The sequence below is a fragment of the Thermobia domestica genome, chromosome 4 (genome assembly GCF_964235325.1).
Source record: "Thermobia domestica chromosome 4, izTheDome1.hap1.1, whole genome shotgun sequence".
NCBI classification, from domain to species: Eukaryota; Metazoa; Arthropoda; class Insecta; order Zygentoma; family Lepismatidae; genus Thermobia; species Thermobia domestica.
In genome coordinates this window covers 44102109-44127152 of record NC_137457.1, presented here as the reverse complement: position 1 = coordinate 44127152, position 25044 = coordinate 44102109, and the positions used below count along the sequence as shown (strand labels likewise).

At 39.3% G+C, this 25044-nt stretch overlaps 1 long non-coding RNA gene across 1 annotated transcript in view; it reads right to left on the bottom strand.

The window, feature by feature from the left end:
- Positions 1–2413: 2413 nt before the first annotated feature.
- The window catches only part of LOC145682736 (uncharacterized), a 444150-nt gene continuing 421519 nt past the window's right edge, over positions 2414–25044 (bottom strand). The window contains exon 7 of the long non-coding RNA XR_014130951.1: positions 2414–2454. This is a non-coding gene — a long non-coding RNA (uncharacterized LOC145682736). The remainder of the gene's footprint in view (positions 2455–25044) is intronic.

Here is a 25044-nt window from a genome sequence, read left to right as displayed (position 1 = left end):
ATCAATAGACCACAAAGAAACCTATTAATCAGAATGTCTGGAGCTTTTAGCACTACTTCACATAGCGCACTGTGTATAATCCTTGGTATCCAACCAATGAACTATGTGTTATTGCAAAGGGCAACTAGTTGCTGATTAAGAAAAGAAGAGAAAAGAAACTTTTAACAAGGATCTAAAAGATGAAAATGAAACTAATGACAACATATTACAAATATGAGTTAAAGAATGGCAGGAATACGGTGGAGCGCAACGATTACATACAATCTTTTCTAGTATCGTCGACAGACTAAAAGTAAAACATTTAAATCCAATATATTGATTGGTTCATTACCTTTCAGGCCATGGACCATACGAACAAAACTTCCACAGAATCAAGATAAAGCCCTGCCCAATGTGTGAATGCGGAGAAGAAGGAACTCCTGAGCACCATGTCATGTGGTGTCCATTATTAGAAGAAATTTTAGAACTAAGAACTAAAATAAGAGAAAAACCGCTGAAAGAAATAGTAGAAGTATAGGAAGACTGCAAAAAATTGAAAATTTTGACAAACGAATACTCCGAACTAAGATGAAAAACTTACAGAAGAAGAATAGAAGGACGAATGCAAGTGGAAGAATATGTGAAGTCTTCGGACAGGAGAAAGACTCCTGGAAACTAAGCACTGGATTACCGCGCTTTCGCAGAGGACCAGAATGCGTGCTGCACCTCCAGCCTCTCAGTTTGGAAAGGAACTATGGTGGAAGAGCGAATGTTGCTCGAGTGCACGAGTGGAGGGGAAGCGAGGATAGTGTTTCAGAAAGAAAACATACAGCAATTCTCTCCAATAGGACGGCCCATTCCGGTCGTGCCGGCCGAAGAATAAAACGGACCAGTTCCTGTACTAAGTGCTCTGAGTGGCCCCCGGGCCTCAAGCCAGCACAAATGTGTTAAAACTGACAATGACACGCAACTGAGAACACAAAAGCATCAAAGCAAAAGTAACAGGAAACGCTTATATAGAAGGATAGGCAAATTAAAACTTTGAAAATGTGAGAATTTAGATAAAAGTAAGTGTAGTGTTTGTGTTTTTTAGTGTAAGTATTAGTTGCTGATAGTAGTGATTTCATCAGAAGCAGTCAGTGTCAATGTCTGTAGTGAGTGTAGTGTAGTGTTGATGTAGAATAGTGACAAGAGGAAATAATACAGATGAAAAGCCAGTGTAAACAGGGAAAATATGAAACAGAACACACAGGAGAGAAATGCAGGCAGAAACCAGACACACCAAACATACAGAGTGAAAACCTGAAAAAAAGAAGAAAGAAAGAGATGACCAAATGGAAACCACCAAAACACAAAACATATCGCATTCAAAACAACACACACGCAACAAACTCAAACTCAATAAAACAAAAAAAATCTCACAAAACCAGAAATGAGAGTAGAGTTAAGCAAATATTAAGTTTAGTTATATTTTTTGTTTGTTCGTTTTATCTTTTATTTTTTGTTCAATCCCTTGTTTTACTTTCACGTTCTTTTTCCCTTCTCTTTCCTTCTTTAAAATTATGAAATAAATAAACCCAAAAGAGAAATCATTCGCAATGATGATACTTCGCCGGATTTGAATGCTCAAGTCACCGGCTGACAGTAACACGGCTGAGCGAATGCAAAAAATCAAGAAAGTGTTCCCGTAGAAAAACGGTAGAAAACACGGCGTAGAAGGAAGTGTCTATAAGATTAAGGAGTTTTAAAAAAGTACTGGTGCAGACAACCGTGAAATAAGGCAACCAATGTTCTGACATCTTAGGTCTTGTCAATAATACGACTTAGATGGAAATGAAGAAAACAGGCCAAGAACCAAAACGGTGTAAGCCACTAAACATCTATAAATGGCAGTATCGAAAAAAGTATGGAAGTCAATTTCAAAGTAGGCTTTTACGTACTTTCTTAGAAAATTTAGGTATCATATTTGTGTGCGATTTTAATTTCATATTTTCTGTTCGTCCTATGTAGGCACTTAAAAGAGTCCTTGGTACGTGTCAAGTTCGAGTATTATACCCTTGATTTACATGGACATAAGGCACGGAACAGCGTGAAAACACGCAAAGTTGTAAAATCCCTCCAGATAAAGAAAGCAAGATAGTAAATAAAAGAATTTGCCTATAGTGGCATACGAACGCTACACTTTGCCACTCTGTATTCAAAAAGTGGATAGAAACAAAACAAGAGATATTGATGAGTGGGTACAAATTTCATTAACTGTATCAAATACACGTTTCAGAATGTGCTAGAATATCCCAAATTTGACGACTTGCTTTATAGCCCGTCCGCATCAATAAACGATGCAGTGGATGATTTTCGTTGGGACTCTGTATGAGACTATAGAAGTAAAAAACAATCACAGTTTCACTGCTAAACAAGAAAAGCAAGTAAATGATTATAAGTACTTACCCCAAATGTCGTGCCAGCAGACACACCCTGTAACATAAAGAGAAAAAAATATAAGCTCCTTAAAAAAAACATGTAGCAACATAATTATAGAGCGATCAGAGAATATCACTGCTTACAAATATTTTCAGAAGTGGTGGTGAATAAGTGAAGCTGTATCTTGAGTATGATCCTCTTTCTTGTTAGCGCCATCTGTACATGCCTGCTCAGAGGGGGGGGGGGTATTTTGTTATATATATTGTTGACTGCAAAAGTTTGAAATGAGCTTTATTCAACCAGAATTCGTCTAGGTCAGATCCAGAACCAAAGTCTCATGATTCTGGTATACTTAGCGATAAACTACGAATAATATATGTTTTGTTCATCTAAGTTGGCGTAACTACAGGGTACCTCCAGATGACTCGTTAGAACGCATTGCAGCGGGATATGCAATTTAGATTGGCTTGGCGGTCCAATCCTGGCAATCGCAAGTGCTTTGTCTCCTGTAATTCCCTACACGAACCCAAAAAATCATACAACAAACAATAGGTCTATTTGATTCGTACTCATTCAGATAACCTTGGCAGCCGAGACTCAGAGGAACGCAGCAAGTGTGTATGGTTCGCACGTAGCACAACAAAATTATATATAGCACGTAGGAACCTGGGAATGTGGTCACCTTGTATATATATATACAAGGAGAGCACAGTCCCAGGTTTCAAATTAGTGTAAATTTAATATGCGAAGGAATATTTTGCTGAAATTTTGAACAGTGATACATTAACTCAAAAGTTTTTGTAGCAATAATGGAAATCACAAACAATCGATGTGCGCGCCACCTGTAACGCGGGGAATATCGAGGCGGTAATCTAGCTCCTACCACACCTTGTGAAGCATATCCGGAATGATGGAGTTGACAACATCACTGATACATTCTTGGAGATCGTTCAGAGTTGCTGGTAGTGGAGGTGCATACACTTACTGTTGTTTGTGGTATCTGCAAATCTCTGCTAGCTTCACGTTTAGATTTCTGTGGGCTGTGTACGGAGACTGCTCTTACGCGCTCCACAGTTTTCTCGGAGACTGGACGTTGCCTTAAATGTCCTTTTATTTGATCACAAATGCACCGCGTCTGAATAAACTTTCTATGCCACTTCACAATGGATTTGTGTGTGGGTGGATAAGCATTAAAATTTCGTTTGAAATCACTCAGCACTCTCACAAAGCTGCTTGTTTTTACAAATTCTAAACGCACCTGCTTCGTTGCTGTGGGGTGAACGCCATTTTTGATGATACTGCCCTCTAGCTGACCTGGTCAGAACTAGGATTCTGAAAAGATAGATCAGAAAATATTTTGAGCTCTGTACCAAATTTCATTTAAATATTCAATTAAATGTTAATTATATGGCACTTTAAAATCAGGTACTGTTTCTGTGCTCAGAATGTATATATTCAAATGGATATTCACATTCACATTCACATTCACATTCAAATGTCAGAATGTATATATGTATATTTCCAAAACAGGCCTAAAAGAAGTTCCTCTGCATAATGGAAACAAACTTGGATCAATTCCTGTAGCATGCTCTGTTACATGGAAAGAAACGTACAATAACTTGAAATTTATACTTTGTAAATTAAAATAGTGAGAAGACAGATTTTCTGCTTTCGGGGACTTTAAAGTCATACGTCTTCTAATAGGAATGCAGCCAGGATATACAAAATACCCATGCTTTTTATGTAAATGGGATAGCTGGGCCAGAGACAATCACTGAAATGTGAGAGGGGGGCCTCGGTATTGAGGTTTGTTTGCAGGGAAGAAAAGTACAATGCACTTTCCACTAATTGATTGCAATAAAGTGCTACTTCCACCACTTCATTTGAAACTAGGAATTATGAAGCAATTTGTGCAAGTAGTGGACAAGAATGGACAGTGTGTTCAATATATAGTTTAAACGTTTCCATCACTGAGTGCAGCAAAACTTTCGGAAGGCAATTTTACAGGGCAACAAATTAGAAATTGGTTAGTAGATGAACCATTTGAAAATTAATTGATCAACTTTTAAAAGAATGCCTGGATAAGTTTCAAAAAATGTTGTACGTAACTTTGCTGCAAACAATAAACACTTATGTAACAATTGTAGAAGATATGTTGTCCCATTTTCGCGCACTTGTGTGTAACATAAACAGCAAGATACATTTTCTACAGTATCATCTCTACCTTTGTCTTGTTAAAATTGACGAGGAAAGTGAAGAGCAATCAGAAAGATTTCACAAATATATTTCTGATATGAAGATCAGATATCAAAGCAGATGGAATATCACAAAGATGGCATACTATTGTTGAATGATGAGAACGTTGAAAGTTACATGGTGCCAGCCAAATATGTTCAAAACTGCTCGGCCAAGGTTTTGAATTGACAACTTAAGCAGCACATTCACGATCGAGCCGAGCCGAGAAATCATCCGAACCAACAGCTAAGCCAACAAAGCCTGCTAGAACCTTCGGCTCAGTTGAGCTGAACAGAGCAGATTTCTCATTCCACCCAAGCCAGCTCGAGCCGATGGTTCACTCGAAGCAAGGTGGGTTGAGCCACCGCTCAGTTGAGTCGAACCGATGTAAGTTCGTTATAAAATCTCTTGGGGTCTTGTTAACGGGACAAGACGAGATTCGGGCAGTTCCCTCTCGTGAGCAACCCTAGAAGTATTCAGTATTATTGCTTTCATTTCTCATGACTTTCACTTACCAGTGAAATCAGGCTAAAACCAGCTGAACGAGCGACCCATTTTCAAACTCGACTCGAGTCAAAACTCGAAGTCAAAAACTCTTAATCGGTTCTGAACTCGACTCAAGAAAATTATCTTAGACTCTAGTTGAAACAACTTGAATACGAGTCGAGTCGTGTCTATTCCTATGCATCAGAAAAAGTGGCTGTTTATTATTTTTCTGTTAAACTAATTTCCTATCTATCCACCATTAGCCTAAGGTTTTAAGGAAAAGTATTCATTCAAATGTCAGAACGGTAAAATAGTTTCCTTCTCCATCTTTACAAAAAGAACACAATTCAAAGTAAAATAGATTTCCGGTACAATTGTAGTAGTAGTTCACACACTGAATGTTGATTTGCAGTTGTTAAATCTATGACTAAATCTTTCAGGTGCTTGCAATCAGTACACGTGATTTCCCTGAGGTCGTCCTAATCTTCCAAAAACAGTAAGAGGTACAATGATCTTATCTGTTTCTCTCTGTGTCGGTGACTATAGGTCACTGACATAGGGCTACGTAGTTCATGTTCCATTATTCTATTCTTTAAAAAAATCATTTACAGGAAAGACATATTTGTTTTAGAAAAATCGAAATGCAACGAAGAAAGTTTTTCAGACTAGTTACATTACATAAAATTTGTAACGTGTTACCGTTACAGTTAGTTGGAAAAATATAATGTGTTACTAGGAAACATTACTTAAACGTAACACAAGATTGTATTACACCACAAGATTGTATTTCTACCTCTTTCGGTTTGAATACAGTATTAAGGATGGAGAAGAAAGGTATTCTTGAGATGCAAAATCGACTGCCGAAAACCGTTTCTTACTATCTATCAACCTTCTTGAACTACAGTAATCATCGTTGAAAGCAAAAATGGTTTATTTCTAACAGTCCTGGTTTTTTATCCACCTCTATTAACGAAGTCTTTGGAGATAATTACTCTAGCTGTCAACTGCAAAGAACAGAAGTTAAATTCGGATTTTACAAGAGTTTTCGTGCGGTGTAATGGACAATCGGACGAACGTTCTAACTGTACAATATTATTATAAATCTTACTGCGTAATCGTAATAATTAGATACATGTTTCAGCCTTTTTGATTGTGATCTAGAAAGGAAGAAAAGGGTTTGGAACAGAAAAGAGGCTGTGGTTACAGTAATTATTATACTAACATGTATATATATATATCCTGTGATACCGTAAATGTTGGAGACAGGTATTTGAAGTGAAATTGGTATGCTTGCGTATTTATAAAGTGCAAGGAGATAGGCCGAACAATCGTGGTGGCCTGGGAGGGAAGCACACAAATATTAGAAATGAAAGTCAGTATACTTGCAGGTATTTGAGGTGCAAGAGTGTAGGCAGAGCAAATATGATTGAAGGTTTGAGATGCAAAACCTCAGACCGAACAAATTTGCTGTCTGAGAGCAAAATCCCCAACTAGCAGTAGTTTATTATTGAATAAACTGTGGTGAAGACACTAAGGACGCTCACGCAATATTTTCTCAATTAATAATGAAATCGCAATTGATCGTAGATTTATGCCATTCCGGTGTTAGCAGAGAGATTGGATTGTTGACATAATTATATTCCTGCTATGATTAACTGATAATGTTAAAAAACATGAAATGTACAATCCTACCATTTCTTGTTTTAGTTATAGGTTATGAATAGAGATGATAGGCATTCTTAGACCGCCTAATCGATTGGCAAAACCGTTATTAGCTATCTGGGATTGGCTTAGCTCTATAGTGTTCAATCTTATACCGAACAAGGTAAATTTCTGGCACTTCCGGCTCAAGAGTCGCCTCTATTAACTTTAAAGTAAATTCCAACTAAATTTGATACATATTTATAACTTACAATCTGAAAAGAAATACTCGTGAAGCTAACGAATCCCTAGCACCTTATGGATTGGGGATGGGATGATATTTTAAAAATTATTTCCAAGATCGATATTCGTGTTGAATTCATAGTCAGTCGCTGAGATGTATGATGACAGTTTAAATGCCGTTCTATGGTCATCCCCGAGGAGTTGGGAAGTGTTCCATTTTAAAAGTGACGAATATAACATTAAAGTCGAATCAATAGTTTTCAGAAGTGATATTTTAGATATTGTGTAAGAAGAAATTGGAACGGAAATTTTGAATTTAATTAATATAAACTCATGTGTTAAGAAAAAACTACTCTATTCCCCACCAACATTGTAGGTGACAATATAGAGTTTTTTTAGTGTTTTAAAAGATCTTAGTGTTAGTGCTTTTAATAGCATCAAGACATAGGAGGGCGACAGAGAGATTTCTGTAATTTTTCATCATGTTCTTAAGCTTTTCTGAGGGATTTATGATTTTCTTATAATTTTTATTTGTGTTTATTTTTTACTTTGAAAGTACACATAAGTTTTAAGAAGTAAGTACAACTTATAACCTCGCTGTTGAAAGGGGCTCCTAAATTTAAGTAATTAACTAACTCGAAAACGATGAGAGCACAAAACTCTGGGTTTCCTCAGAAAACTAGCACAAAACTTGTGCATAGAATATATGTATCCGTGCCAGGTTTGAGGGCAGGGGAATGATGGGGACAATGACATAACATCATAAAACACATAATTGAAATGGCAGTCAGTGATTGCCCGTGATTGTGTTCCTTCCAGTGCATTTCCTCCAGGCTCTTCAGGATTTAGACAGTACTATATTCACCAATCGTTTCTTCAATCCTTTCTCCCGCCCGGGAAAATTATGTAATAAATATTACCTCCTAACTTTTCAATGTTAATTACCAGTAATATCGCAGTACTGCTTTTACACATCTATTGTAATTAAATTCCTCGCGCTAGGAAATCTGTAATCAACACTGTGAGTAGTTATGTCCTCGACTAATTTACATTTAATCTTACATGTAAAGTTTTATTTTCTCTTTTTTTCAATAGTTAAACTAATTTATTAACGAGGCAAAAGAGGCAAATGGCAAACGAGGAAAAAGAATAACAAAGATGATGAAGTAGAAGAAGAAGAAGAAGAAAGGAGACAAAAGCAGCACAGCATTGTCTTATCACAACCAGTGCTGGCAACATGGCCTCGTCCCTCACATCGATAGACCTACAAGAGCCTATACAGCTACAATATACGTTGTGCCAGAGTGGCGCTAAATACGGAATATGCACGAAATGCAAATGAATATATTTCTTACCAGTATCAGTCCAATTAGTACCAGTATGAGTATTATATATTTTAGAAATTCTATTTTCTACCACTTTTTGATCTTGATAAGCAGAAGAACCAGGCGCTGCCTGTTCACAACCATAAACTGTTTATGTACATAGTATGCTTTTAGGTCTTATAATGACTGAGTGCGAATAACAAGGGTTTTGATTGGACCACCGCATACGGCAGCCAGAAAATCCCGATGGCAACAATAAATATAATTTACAAATATAGGGCAGTTGGAACGCAACCAATATATATAGTGCAGTGAAATAATTTTCTCTGTCTACCTATCTACACACACACACACACACACATATATATATATATATATATATATATATATATATATATATATATATATGTGTGTGTGTGTGTGTGTGTGTGTGTGTGTAGATAGGTAGATAGAGAAAATTATTTCACTACATAAGTAATTATTTGGTTTAAAATATAACATCTGACGTCTTGGAACGTCGGTATGTTATGTGTAAATATTAAATAAAAATTAAGAATATCGTGTAATACCAATAAATAAGTTATGTGATGAATTTATTTGCAGCTATTTTCATTTGCAGGTAACTTTTCAATATTCACATTACACCATGTAATTTAGGCAGAGCATATCCAAAATTGGATCGTGGTTCAAGACAAACGACTAGCTAGCCCCAAACTATCACATAAGAAATTTACGAATCGAAAAGGTCACATGAAGAGATTGAGAGCGGTAATGCCTTAATCACTATCTCTCAAGTTTTTTTATTAGTGTAATAGAGTTAGGGATTGGTAGGTTGTACTTTGTTCATGGATTTGCAGTACAAAAGAATAAATGTTTTTGCAGTACGTCTCCTTAACCGTAGCCATTAAAGGGTTACGCCCTCTCTTTGGCACAGTATTTACGACATTTACGGATTAAATAATTGAGGATGGTCTAAGAGTAGTTTTATAAACAAACAGTGCTGAAAAAATACAACAAACAAAATATTAGATAACTGAATAAAGAGAAATGTTCATACAAGAAAGCAACAAACGTCTAAATGGTGCAGTTATAAACAGAAAAAAAAACTTTGGTATAGAAACAAAGTGTGGTGCTTTTAAGAAATAAAGAAGATGATGTAAAATAAAATGCAATGCATACACGCCACAGTCACAAACACAGTGTTAGGTATACGAATGCAGGTTAGTTCTTCTGTCTCGGGGCGACTCGAGACTGATGGAAACAAGGGGGAGAACAAAGTTAATATTGAAGTCAGACTTTGTGCTACAATGGAAACAAATGAGGAAGATGATCGGGTATATGATATATATTAAAGATGTCGTGTCCTTCAGCTGTAGGATGTGTGGTTTTTAGATAAAACGTGAGAAGAATGTTTAATGCTGAATGTAAATATTTATATGGTGCGTCAGTTTCTGCATCAGCCTGTAAAGTATCAAGAAGTAATTGATGGGAGGCTGGTATGCGGGATAGTATGTATTTCGCATGTATGCGGGATAGTATTCAATATGTTGAATAAGGTGAGGGAAGTTGATATGTTCATATGTCAGGAAGTTCGGATATGGCAACTTTATACGATATGCAAGTCGGATGGCATGGCGTTCCAATATCGATAAACGGTCGTAGAACTTTGTTGGAGCATTGCACCAAGCAATGTGACCAAACGTTAAGATAGGCCTAAGGAACATTTTATATGTAATTAGTAGCAATGGGGCGTTTAATCCCCAAGTAGTTCCAGTTAGCCGACGTAGAAGGTTGAGCCGGATATTAGGCTTTTGTGATATTTTTTCAAGATGAGCCTTCCAGTTGAGTTTTGTGCCGAATACAACCCCGAGATATTTTGCCGTAGATGTTGTTTGCAGAGAATGTTCATTAAGCGTGACTTTGAGGTTTCGCGGGTTGCGATGAACCTTGGAGCGGCGTTTCAGAGGTAAAAAGAATAACGCTTATGTTTTATCACCCTTTATAATAAGTTTCCAAGTTTTACACCATTGCATAAATTCACAGAGAGTGGATTGTAATCTCATGCTAATCTGATGCAAAGTTTTGCAAAGAGCTAGAAAAGCCGTGTCATCGGCATATTGAAATAAGTACACGTTTTGCATAGGTTTAGGTATATCAGAATCATACAGTATATATAATGGTGGGCTAAGGGCAGAGCCCTGTGGAACGCCACAATACGGAAAGATGGGATGTGAGATGGCAGATCCTATGTACACATATCATATTCAATTAGTCAGAAATGAATATATGAAACGTAAGTAGCAGACAGGGGAGTTTAGTTTCTATACTTTTTGTATAAGCCCATAGTGCCACACTTTATCGAAAGCCTTTTCAAGGTCCATTAATTCAAGGCAAGATAGAAAGCCCTTGTTACATTGGTTTGTTATTAGTGCAGACAGCCGAAGTAACTGGTCGTTAATGGAAAAACCTGTTAGAAAACCTGCATGGTGTATGGGCAGTAAGTTATGTTCTTGAATATGCAAATGGAGCCGATGGACAAGTATTTTCTCAAACAGTTTACTGAACACTGTTTTCACTTGTATTGGGCGATAAGAAGACACAGCATGCGCTGGTTTATGAGGCTTAAGAAACATGCAAATTTTCTATACCTTCCAATCCATTGGGTAGAAGTCGGTGCGCGGAATGAAGTTATAGGGAGAAACAGGTAGTGTAAGTAAAGTGAGTGTAGCTTCTTTTAGGAGCCGGTAGGAAACATGATCGATGCCTAGTGCAGTGTTTCGTTTCTGACGAAGTGCGCGTTGAAGTTCTTGAGTAGTGATTGGTGCTGTAAGAGGATGGTCGTTATCTATGACGTGTGAGAGTGATGGTTGAAGAGCTGGGAGAGTAGACAAATCTGCGCAGTTATGAGAAATATATGACATTGCAGGCGTAAAGACCATTTGTAATTGTGTTGCGAATGCGTTAGCCTTATTTTGGTCGGTAAAAAGAGGGACATCATTGTCCAACAGAGGGTACTATAGTTTAGTGCTTTTACCTGTGAGTCTATGAAAGGTTTTCCAATATCGGTTTGGTGAGGCTTCATCGGTTAGTTTCTTATATCCGCTGATCCAGTTGCGACGTTTATATGCTATGAGATAATTTGTAACAGTGCTTTGCCATTGTCTGTGTTGACGGAGACATTCTTGATTGCCGGTTCGTTTATATTCTCGAAATTGTTGGCGTGATTTCTGAATTAGAGGAAGATATTGTCGAGGCAATTTTGGCTTAGAAGGATAAATTTTCTCCCCAGGAATAGCTTGTTGAGCACCAGTATGTAAAGCATCTGTGATGTGGTTTACAACATTGTACATTTCGGTTTCTGAAGTTGGTGGTTGAGAAGTGGAAACAGGGTTATTTACAGTGTGCCGAAATTGAGGCCAATCAGCTTTATCATAACGGCGGACAAGTTGTGGTTGTAGCTTTTGTAAATTACTTTGTGTCTTCTTGATGGTTAGTTTGATTGGGCAGTGATCGCTTCCAATCGTACCAAGAACCTTCAACTCGCAATCATTTATAAGTGCGAGAGACGTAATCAGTACATCCGGGGTTGTTTGGCTGGCTGGTCGAGTAGGACCAGGAAGATTATGAATGATAAGTTGTAGTCTAGTTGAAACAAAGTCCATGAACCGTTGTTTCTCCCTTGCACTTCTGCTATGGATATTTATGTCAGCCATGATGATTATGTTTTTAAAGTTATGGGCTATATAATCGAAAATGGTGTAAGGTATTGGGTGAACAGGCCGTATATATATGGTAGCTACATTAACAGTAAAAGAAGGGTAGTATATAGAAAATAAGAGATATTCAGGCAGTTTTGCAAATGCAGTAGGATTGTATTGTCTATAAGGCCGTTTGGGAGAAAAGCCAATCAACACCTCTCCTTGAGCGCGTGCTCGTACATCGTGGTAGTCGCAGAGTTGAAGTTGGTAACCAGAAATTCGTGCAGAAGACGCTGGTTTTAAGGCTGTTCCGTTGAAATCTACGATATCAATTTTTTCTTCTAACAGAAGAGGTTCTAGAAGTACTTTGTGTTGTTGAAATGATCTGATGTTAACGAATAGTAAAGCAAGAGCCATAATATATACCGCCATATTGGTTATTGGTTTACCACCATTCTGTCTCTAAAGGTGCGATATGGAAGTAAACGAAAGATCCTGAATATGTAGCAGTAAAGTTAAGATTGAACAGAGATTTGGCTGTTGATATGGCTACACGAAGAATATGCTCCCGTTGGAAAGTAAAAACATTTTGTAGCACAATGGTGATATAACGAAGAAGATCTTCAACAGTGAGAGGTTGAGCAAGAGATTGTAAGGGTGGTGTGGCTTTGTCAAAACTTTGTACTAGCACTGTCAGTTCTGGACGTTGTGGTTGTGCCTGAGGTTTTCCCTTACAGCGGTAACTGCATGTTGGATGGTTTTCATTGCAAGTAGAGCAGTGTGCTTGTTGCTGCTGATCTTTGCATGCTTTGGTGTCGTGAGATTCACCACAATAGCCACATTTAGATGGATTTGGGCACTGGCGAGTAAAGTGTGAGTTATAAGTTTGGCATTTGTCACACCGAATTGGCAAAGGCCCCGGGGTCTTGGACGGCTTGACTCTATGGAGTTTCTTATAGATAGGAGCTCCATGAGCTACAAATAGTCAAGCGCTGTCTGATCTTGGGACAAAACACGCACCATGTAAGTAGGACCATTGTTTTTTTTAATTCGAATGCATTTGTTCACCTCAATGCCTTCTTGTTTGAGTTCTTCAAGAACTTCATCGCTGATTTCAGGTATTACTCCACGTATAACAACGGAAAAAATAGGTGGTTTTCGTGGAGGAGGCGGTTGTTTTGTCTTCCTATGAGCTTGTTTGATTAATTTAGCCGTTTTGCCAAAGATCTCGTATGATGCTTTGTTCCGAAGTGTGATACCAAAGTTCGGGTCTTTTGAGCGGATGATAAAGCCATTTCTAGTTTTAACAATATTCTCTATACTGGTTCTAGGTAGATACTTGTTTATTTGTAGGAATACCATTTTGGGATGAGTATATTTGTGTCAAAATCGGTGAGCAAAAAAGAAAAGATTGGTTCCTTTGCTGCATAAAAATTTGAGCCTGAGCCAGAAGCAGTGTCCATTGCCGAGTCCATGTTAGTTGCCACACGAGACCGAGATCTGTCACGAGGTCGTTTGCTTGAATGAGCGGTGTCACCAGAATCAGTTCGTTCTCTGGGTCTAGTTCCTCGCGAACTGGTTTGACTGCCCCATGAAATATGCCTGGTACGACTGGAACGAGACAAAGTTTCACGGTCTAGTGGAGAGAAACCAGGAGCCGGAGGCCCCACGTACGGCGGTAGGTTCTTGTGCATCGGTCTAATGACCAGCACAACCTATCCGTGTGATGACGCGGTGTTGAAGCGATGATAAAGCGATGAAAAAGATGATAACGATGATGATAAGATTCCAAAAATATGAACGATCCTCCGAAAGTGTCAACTTTCGTCAGTCCTCTAAATAGCATATGTCTGTGATGCTCACAAGTGCGTATGCTACACCTAGTCCTAGCTAACAGATTAACAGCTATGAGATAGGCTGGGTTCTGCTCAAGGTAAAGATATGCATCTCTAAAGTTTTTATTTACGGAAAGGAGAAAAGAAAATTTACTAATTATATAAATCATGTTTCTTGAAAATTTATGAACTTCCCCAGCCTCTCAGAGTGTTACGCCCTCTCTCTTTGGCAAGTGATTTTGTACAGAAATATATATTATTGAAAAGAATGCGATGGTCTAAGGGAAGCTTGATTATTAACAGTGGTATTTATTTCATGTTTCATCTTTATTATATGGACACAAAACCAAACAGTGCAATCAAGGTGCCAAGTGTAAATATGTAACAAAATACATAACTTAAATAAGGCAAGAAAAGATAAAAAGATATGTGAATATCGAAAATAAAGTGAAGAATACATAGGTGCAAATGTGCAAGAATATATATATATAAAAGAGTATATATATATATATATATATATATATATATATATATATATATATATATATATATATATATATATAGATATATAGATAGATAGATAGATATAGATATAATACGAGATAGCATTTTAACTGATTGAAAATGTAAGATAATGTAAATGAAAGATGAGATGAAGTGCCAGCACATCACAAGCAAAAAGAGATTAGTTAGACAGATGCAGGTTAAATCTTCTGATGACTCGGGACTAATGATCACAAGGGGATGCCCTTGTTAGTTGTGAGGATGTCGGTGCTAAGATGGAAAAACATGAGGAATATGATCATGAATGATATAAATAGCATAGATGTCACGTTCGTCCTCTGTGAGGTTTGCATGTTGGACATATAACGAAATGAGTAGATTTAAAGGAGAATGCTTGTAGCGATAGGCGGCATCAGTGACAGCATCAGATTGAAGTATGTTCAGGAATAGCGGATAGCCCGTTTCAATGCGAGAAGTGATGCAACATGTTCTGTGAGCTTAGGAAAGTTGATGTTCTCATACGTGATAGTTTAATTGAAGCAGTAATAGCAGTAAGACAGGAAGCAAGTTCAGTTTAAGTAGTTGGAGGTGTTATGGTAGAAACAGACTGCTCTAGGTCTTCCCGGAAATGAGGCCAATTCGCCTTATCAAACCGCGGAACTAGACGAGGTGCTAGTACAGGGCGTTGGGGTTGTCCCCGAGTGAAAGTTAATTTTATTGGATGGTGATCGCTGCCAATAGAGTCCAGTACTGTAAGCTGACAGTCATTAAGGACATTCACAGAGGTGATGTCGACATCCGGTGTAGTTTGACTGATAGGCCTGGTGTGTGCAGGAAGAACATGAAGATGGAGCTGAAGATTGTTACTTAAGTAATCCTCAAAGTCGGCTTTTTCGCGATCAGTACGACTGTGGATATTAATGTCCGCCATGATGATAATATTTCGAAATTTGGTGGCTATATATCGGAAATATGCGAATGGGATACGCTGACGTGGTCTAATATTGATTGTACTGAAGTTGATAATGATCGATGGAAAGTATATAGTGAATAATAGGTATTCTGGGAGATTACCTAAAGCTTGTGGAGTATAGGCTCGAACTGGGTACTTTGGGAAATATCCTATTGCTACTCCTCCTTGGACCCGTTAATCTTGATCTTGGAAGTCGCAGCGTTGCAGTTGGTATCCAGGAATACGAGCAAGCATACTCGGCTTTAAGGCGGTTTCATTTAAAGCGATAACACTAATATGTTCTTCCATTAATAAAGATTCAAGTAACACTCTATGTTGAGAAAAGGATCGAATATTGACAAAAAGAAAGTTAATCCCCATTATGAAGAAGACTGTAGATTGTTTTAAACAGCGCTTTCCAGGATTCCAGTGTGAAAATATACATAATTATTAGAATAAGTTGCATGAAGATTAATATTAAAAATAGATTTGGCGGCAGAAATTATATGTTGAACGATGTGAGCTCGTTGAAAAGGGAAAATGTTTTGTAACACCAGACTAACATAGCGTATGAGATCTTCGACTGTTAACGGAGGAAATAGCGATTGTTTAGGCGGTGTAGCTTTGTCTGCTGTTTTTAATGGAACAGTTAGTTCCGGATGCTTAGGAGCGGGTGCTGGTTTTGCCTTACAACGATAGTTATATGCAGGGTGAAGCCCACTACCACATGTATTGCATTTAGGTGGTCCTTTCAAGTTGGGGCATGTTTTGATGTCATTTAGTCCGGATCTGTAACCATATTTAGGTTGATTACAACAATTGGCCGTAGTGCGGTCGTGGTATAACTGGCACTTTTCGCAACGAATTGGAAGCGGACCCTGCGTTTTAGATGGTTCGACGCGATGAATTTTCTTATAGATGGGTGCCCCAAATCTAAGAAGATAGTCAATGGTATCTTGCCGTTATGATAGAATGCGTACCATATATGTAGGACCATAATTATTGAGAATGCGAATACTTTTCCACTGAAATGCATTCCTGCGTTAATTCCTCTTGGATTTCTGCGTCAGTTCGTTCGAGGGAAACACCCCTAATGACAACCGACAGAAATGGTAGTTTTCTAGGAGGTGGCTGTTGTTTCATTCGCATGTCCGTGAGTTTCGTGAGTTTAGAGTTCTTACCAAAAATTTCGTAAGAAGCTTTATTACGGACGGTGATACCAAATTTTGGATCGTTAGATTTTAAAATATAGCCATTTTTGGTTTTTATGATTTCAACTAGGGTGTCTCGCACCCGAGGAACATACTTCGCAATTTGAAGAAAAATCATTTTATGGTTCGTGTACTCCGCGTCAAAATCTGTTACTATGAAACGAAATAGAGGCGTATGATTTGATGAAATAGTTGGAGACACTGCAGAAGGTACACCAGTATTTAGTCGTTCAAACTCGATATCCATTGATGTTATAGGTGAGAGAGACCGGATGCGTTTCGCGGATTGTGTCGATTCCCTTGATGGGTGTCTATCTCGAGACACATTGATCTGTTCATGGTCCCAAGAAAAATCCCGAGTACGAGTGGATGGTTGTGCTTTCGAAGTGGTGGGTATTGAAGGAGAGACAGATGGTAAGCCCGAATGTCTGCCAAGATTCATTTGTCCAGAGGTTTTGCCAGAGTCAGTCATCGTAAGAGTGTAACCAAGGGCCGAAGCCCAAATGAGGATGAAGGTGAAAGAAAGTACGACAAGATGAGGTTCAAAAAGCAAGCTGCCCTCCGAAAGTGAGAACTTTCGTCAACCTTATAAGTGCAGTACGTGTGCTTTGCTCAGAAATGCGTTTTGCAACACTTGATCCTCGCTCGTATATTAACTCACACAAGAGAAGTTAGACCTCTTGATTCAGTATGATGTGATCTCTCAAGTCCGTTCGTTCGTTCATAGCTAGTCATAATGACTAGCACCCTTTTAGAGCGTTACGCCCTCTCTTAGGGAAGTGTATTACGTAAATGGAAGATTTAAGAGATTTTGTGACGGTCTCATAGAAGTTCTTTATTATAATAATTTTTAAGGTCTTAAGGATATTTCCGATCCTTAACATTTGGTAGGAAATTGACGAGGAATTGCACTTAATTTAATATTGTACAGAACTGGAATAGCAGAAATATGATAATAAGAATGGGTACCTAGTGGTAAGGCATATCATATTTACACAGAGTTTGAATGATGAGCATGAAGAATGAGGCGAGGTGTGCCATCACATCGCAACACTATAAGTGTTAGTGAGACAGACGAAGATATCTTCTCACCTAGGGGCTGATCGAGGTTTCAACGTAGATAATGGGAGCCCTTTTGGAAGCAGATGGTTTCAGCGTGCAAATGATAGTCTGTGAGGAGTTCCTGGTCTAATGCGTCAGGGGGGTAGAGTGTAGCAGTAGAGACTATAGAGTAACGATAGCGGTAGAGGGTAATATCGAGATGGAGAAGGATGGAGAGCTAAGTGGTGCATAGTATTCAGAAGTAAAGGGTGTTGGGTTTTGTAACGAGAGCACATGTATGTCAGACGTAAAGTTTAAAGATGAAACTGAAGTGTAGGAAACTGAACCCGGTCGTACAAATCTGCTGTAGGAATAGGCAGTTTGACTCTATATGCAATGCGGAAAGCATGTCGTTATAACACTAGTAACTTTTCGTAAATTTTGCTGGTGGCCGCAATCCATGCAACGTTTCCGTAAGTCAGTACAGGCCGTAGAAAGGCCTTGTATGTGTTCAGAATTGTGTTTCGTTTTAGTCCCCAGGAGGTTCCGGTGAGCCTTTTTAATAAGTTAAGTCTATTGTAGGCTTTAGTAGTGACTGTTGGAAGATGTTGTTTCCAAATGAGATGTTTATCGAATGTGAGGACCAAGTAAGTTACAGTTGAACGTGCCTGGATGGGAGTTTGGTCTACTTGTAGAGAAAGGTTTAGAATTTCTTCTGACTCTTGATGTTCGTTTCGTTGGAATGAAGACAATGGCGTGCGTTTTTGTGTCGTTGATCGATAGCTGCCATTTGCCGCACCAGCGAAGAAAATTGTTAATTGCTAACTGTATACCAGTATTGATGGATTGAATAGTAGATCCTAAGGCAAGAAAGGCAGTGTCGTCAGCATATCGAAAGAGGTGAAATTTATCAGGAAGTGGAGGCATATCTTAAACATAGAGAAAATGGAGGAGTGGTGACAGAGCCGATCCTTGAGATACTGCACAGCGAAGGAAGTTTTTTGTTATACTTTTTTTTGCTAGTCGAAGGCTAGCTCCCTTGCGAGGGTTACGCTCTCTATCCGGGGTCAGAAGTGCAGAGACTGGGGAAGGAAGTATATTGGAGATGGTCTATGTTAACTGAAGAGAAACGGATAAATCATTTATTTTATTTTTAGATAATAATTTTAGTTTATTGTTTTTTATTGCATTTTATTCCATTTTAATGGGCATTATGAACTTTGTTCATAATCATGAGGACAGGAAAAAAAGTAATGCCAATGAAGTGCATATGACAGGACAACAAAAGGATATGTTAGTTAGACGAATGCAGATTATCTTCTTGTCCAGGGGCTGCTCTGGACAGTAATGTGGACAAGTGGAGCCCTGTTAGCACAATAGGTTACGGTGCAGCATATGTAGGTGATATATGAAGTGGAAGGTGATCAGAAGAATAAGCTGAAGCGACAAAATGATCTGGATGGTCTGGTGGAATGGTTTTGAGATATAAAGAGAAGAGTAGGGAAAGAGGGCAAGTAAAAAATGTATATCCTAAATAATAGTGGCGGTCGGCATCCATAGTATCCAGAAGTAATGCATGACGTTGCTGAAACCGGTTTGTGGTGAACTTCACTCGTAACTGTTCAAGGTGACGGAGAATGGTAGGAAAAGTGATGGGGTCGTAAAGCTCCTGAGTCGGACTGGGAAGCTTGATCCTATAAGCCAGATCCTATAATGCGTATTCAAGAACTTGTAATTTCTGATAGAAAAAAGGTAGTGCAGCGATCCCAGCGGGATGACCATATGTTAGTACAGGGCGTAAGAATACCTTATACATATTAAGGATTGTAGGGGATTGAAATCCCCATGTGGTACCAACTAGAAGTTTAAGTAAATTTAGCCGAGCATACGCTTTGCGAATGATTGCTTGAAGATGGGGCCGCCAAGTTGAGTGATGATCGATGATGATACCAAGGTAGGTAACCTGTTTAGTAGGTGATATCCGTGTGCCGTGAACCTCGAGATTGAGTAGAATGTATTTTTCTGAACCCGAGAATGTTTTCGAGGTGGTATGAAAACGACAGCTTGAGTCTTAGTCGAGTTAATATGAAGGCGCCACGTAGTACTCCATCGGAGAAAAGAGTCTGTTGCTAAGAGAGCAGAATTGATTTGTTGAATAGTTCTGGCCGTGCAAAGGAAGGCAGCGTCATCTGCATATTGAAAAGTATGAACATTGGGAGGAAGGGTTGGCATATCAGCTAAAAAACAGAAGGTATGGGAGAGGCCAGAGAGCGGAGCCTTGAGGTACACCAGAATGGATAAAGATCGGATGTGATGAGTAACTATTGATGTAACATAAGATAGGCGGTTAGAAAGAAAATGGAATATGAAACGGAGGTAGGAGAGTGGAAGCCTAAAACGGTGAAGTTTGAACATGAGGGCTAAATGCCACACTTTATTAAAAGCCTTCTCTAGGTCAAAAAGAATGAGGTATGAAGGCCGAGCAGTGTTATAATGATTCATGATGAGGTTGAGAAGTCGGAGCAATTGATCATTGATGCTGAAATTAAGTCGGAAACCAGCTTGGTGTTCAGGCAAGAGATTATATTGAGAAAGATGGTGATGTAGTCTGATGACAATGATGCGCTCAAGAATTTTGCTAAATACGGAGGTTAATTGTATTGGACGGTAAGAAGTAACGGAATCTGGAGGTTTGTTGGGCTTAAGAAACATAAGAGTGGAAGAAGTCTTCCAGTCACAAGGGATGTAGCCGGTCCGGAGAATAAAATAGTATATATATGAAAGAAGCAGAAGAAGACAACATGGACATTCTTTGATATGACGATAAGTTATGTGGTCGATACCAGGAGCTGTGTTGCGCTTGCGGTTTACGACGGTGGCGATATCAGATGTAGAAACTGGAGCTGTAAGAGGATTGTCGTCTGGAAGAGTGTGTGCTGCACTGGGTTGTAGATAGGGAGATGATAAGTTCAAGCGATCAGTAGGATGTCTTCGAACAAAATCAGATGGGAACGGGGCGAAGGCGAGTAAGCTTCCCAGTTAACATATGAAATCGCTTCCAATACTCAGTAGAGTGTGAAGTTTCAGCTAAGTTGTTTCACGTCTTCAACCAGTTGCGAAGCTTATTTGCCTTGACGTAGTTACGCACAGTGCGCTAAAGTTGGGGATGATGAAAAAGAGCTTCTAGATTACCAGTGCGCTGATATTCGCGAAAGAACTCGCGAGAACGATGTATGAGAGGTAGGTAGTTTGGCGGTAAACGTGGTTGGTACCTGGATATTTCAGTTGTGGGTATATGAAGGTCAGAAGTGTGATGAATGGAGTGAGTGAAACCAGAGACCCGTGCGTAGAGATCATCTTCGGTAGTAGGAGGCTCGATGGTAACCAAATCTTCAGCAATAGTAGTGCGATAGTCATTCCACTTTGCTCGATCAAATCGTGGAACACGGCGAGGTTCAGGGAGCAAACGAAGAGTAGAAGTCTGCGGTTGATCGATATGAAGTTTGATGAGAAGGTGATCACCACCTATGGAATCGAGCACTGCAAGAGCGCAACGCTGGAAGAGATTGCCAGAAGAAATAACTACGTCAGGTGTGGTATTCGTGATGGATCTGTTTGCTTTAGGTATAGCAAAAACATGGCCGGTGGTATGAGTAGTAATGAAGTCAAGGAAGATGATATCTGGACGGCTTTGCTTCTGATTATCTGGACGGCTGTGAATATTGATGTCGGCCAATATGATATAATATTTAAAGTTGTTGGAGATTTAAAGAAAGAATGAGCGTGGGATGGGTTGTCCAGGGTGTACATATATGGTAGCTACGATAACGTAAAGGGAGTGGAAGTATACGTCGTAATGAGATACTCTGGAATATTAGTCAATGCAGGATGATATTGGCGGTGACTAATGGAAGGATGGAAGCCAATGGCCACTCCCCCATTTCCTCGGCGTGCTGCGATGGTAGGGTGTATCGAGGTATCCTGAACGTCATAGACGGAGTAAGAAGAGTTTCGTTCAGAAGGAAGGCCTGAATAATTTCTTCTAGAAGTAGCTGTTCGAAGACAGTGTACTGGGAAGCAAGTGATCGAATATTAAGAAACAGTAAAGAAATACCCAAGATTAAGGTGCAGCAGTAGTGTTGGAAGTTGCAGAAGAGACATGTAATTCCTCAAGAGGGGTGGCGTGAAAATAAATATGAAGTCAAGAGTAAGTAGCTTGAAAAGAATATTTGAATATAATGCGGGCTGCATGGTTAACCACCTGGAGAATATGCTGACGTAGAAACGGGTGAATGTTCTGCAAAGCGATGGTAAAGAACGAAAGGAGTTGCTGTACTGTAATTGCTTCATCAATAGGTTGTGATTCTACATGTTGTTGAACTTCTGGTAGGACGGGTCGCAACGGAACAGTGAGATCCGGATTTAAAGTTTCAGCCGTTGACCGTGCTTTGCAGCGATAGCTACATGTGGGGTGTTGTTCCGGGCACGTAGAGCATTGAGGTGGCTTCGTAAGGTTAGTGCAAGCTTTCGTTTCGTGGTTTACGCTGCAGTACCCACACTTGCTTGGCTGGGTGCACTTCGATGTTGGATGTGAATTGTATGCTTGGCAGCGCTCACACCTCAATGGTAAAGGTGGCGGCGATTTCGATGGCTCTACTCGATGTTTATTTTTATAGATGAGGGCACCGTGAGTGAGAAGGTTATCAATAGTAGTTTGAGAGTTGGTTAATATCCGTACCATGTAGGTAGCTCCTTGGTCGTTTGTAATACGAAGGCATTTTAGAATGGAGTGTCCCTGAAGAGTAAGTTCTTCCATGACCTCGTCGTCTGTTAGAGAAGGGTCAACCCCTCTAATGACAACTGAGAGAGCCGGGGTTTTACATTGTGGCGGTGCTTGTCGAAATGCCTTGGGTTCCAGGCGCTTCATACTGGCGTGCTTACCAAAGATTTCAAAGCTGCACTTTTTTCTCACAGCAGTTAAAAAAGTAGAATCGTAAGATTTGAAAACTATTCCGTTACGAGTGCTAACTTTCTGTGATACAGAAGCGCGTGGCAGGTATTTTACCAATTGTTGGAAGGCTAGTTTTGTATTATCAAACTTGGTGTCAAAATCGTTCAGTAAAAATGAATAAAGACACGGTTTGGAGATATCCTGAACAGATGGGAATTCTTTGTCGTCGTCTAGATTCATTGAACTAATAGACTGTTCGGAGTCACTAACAGTGTGATGGCGTTTAAAAGGCAGCTGATGAGAAGTGCTGTTAGTTTTGTCCGGAGTGCGAGAGCGGGATCTACCGGTATTCTAGCCTTGAGATGATGCTTTCTGCGATCGGCTCCCTTGCTCACCGAGGTACGTTCAAGAGACGGACCAGGAGGTTGCGGTGGTAGTCCCGGATGGCCACCTGATGCCATCCCTTGAGATGTTAGACGACTCTGACAATGAAGATGAGAGGAAATGCAATGAGATGAGGTGTTATGGGAAGCCTCCACAAAATTAGATGAAGAAAAGAATATGTGATGGTGACCACGGGCTCCAACTTGAGTCAGCAATACGGACTGCAAGGGGATGTCGATTGTCTGTACCAGAACAATCCTCCCTGAATGAACAAAAATATCAGTTGCTCGCAGAGCGTTAGTAATCGTTCTCAGATCGATTAATCGATGGTCAATTCTGACTTCTGAGTTCGTGTGAAGGAAGTTTTTTTTGTGAAAGGAGAAGAGAGAAATGGCTTTTTATAAGGATGATGGTTTTCAAAAACTTTATTACTTCTCCAGCCTCTCAGAGGGTTACGCCCTCACTTTGGCATGGAGTTCTCTAATCAAAAATACAATTTGGAAAATAATTTGTTGGACTAAGGGAAGTTTGGGTAATGTCATCAGTTGAGAAAGAAGGTTATATCATCATTTTATTTTCCATAATTTATGTTAATTAAACATATCTTTATTATAAAGTACCCAAGAACAGGCTGTGAAATGGAGGTGCGAAAAGCGAAATATAATGAATTTTAAATATATGATAAGAAAAGGATAAATACTGTATTATAAGATAAAGAGTGAAATAAAAATTGAAAATTAAGTGCAAATGAGCGATAAGACAAAACTGTGCGATAATTGTGGCCGTGAGCAAAACAAAAGATAATGATGATGTAATAAGAGATGAAGTGCCATCACATCACAAACACAAAGAAGCTAGTTAGACAGTTGTAGGTTAAATCTTCTGTCCCGAGGCGACTCGGGACAAATGATCACAAGGGGGAGTCCTAGTTAGTTGTGAGGGTGTCTGTGCTAAGATGGAAAAACATGAGGAATATGAGCAAGAATGATATAAATGGCATAGATGTCGCCATCTGCTACTGTGAGGTTTGCATGTTGGACATATAATGAAATGAGTATATTCAAAGGGGTATGCTTGTAACGATATGCGGCATCAGTGAGAGCATCCGTTCGAAGAATATCCAAGAAAAGTGGTTGACCCGTTTCTATGCGAGATGTAATGTACCGATTACGAAGTTGTGCAATATGCTCTGTGATATTCGGAAAGTTGATGTATTCATACGTGAGCCACGTAGGATACGGAAGTTTAAGTCGGTGGGCTAGACGAATAGCGTGACGCTCCAATATACAAAGTTTTTCGTAGAAGGAAACAGAGGCATTGCACCAGGCAGTATGTCCAAAGGAGAAACGGGGACGGAGAAACATCTTGTAAGTATGGAGTAGAACATCGGGTTTGAGGCCCCACGTAGTGCCCGTGAGACGACCTAGAAGATTTAATCAGTAGTCGCCTTAGTTTTGAGTTTTTGCAGGTGAGCACTCCAAGTTAGTTTGAAATCAAAAACAAAGCCGAAGTACGTAGCAGTGCTAGTAGTGCGTAATTAGTATCCATCAACTGTTTCGTAGCAGTTTCGGGTTACGTTAGACTCTGGAACGTCTATAAGGTGGTATGAAAACCAGTGTTTGCGTTTTGTCTTTGTTAATGGTTAAATGCCATTTCTTGCACCAAGTGATGAAATTATCCAGAATTGCCTGTAGTACAGTGCTGATTTGATGGCTAGTGTTACCAAGTGCAAGAAAAGCGGTGTCGTCTGCATATTGGAAAGTAAATACATTACGTGGTACTGTTGGAATGTCAGAAGCATAAAAAATATACAATAATGGACTTACAGCCGACCCCTGTGGAACTCCAGTAAGCGGAAATATTGGCCAGGAGAGAGCTTTACCACTGTGATATATGCAATGCGATTTGTAATGAACGAGTAAATAAGCCTCAGATAGCATGCGGGAAGTTTGAATGAGTGTAGTTTTGTAATAAGACCATGGTGCCATACCTTATCGAAAGCCTTTTTCAAATCCATAAGAATGAGGCATGATGGAAACCCTTTGTTAAACTGATCTGTAATTATGGTGCTGAGACGAAGAAGCCTGTCATTTATGGAGAAACGAGGCCGAAAATCTGCTTGGTGGATAGGCAGTAGA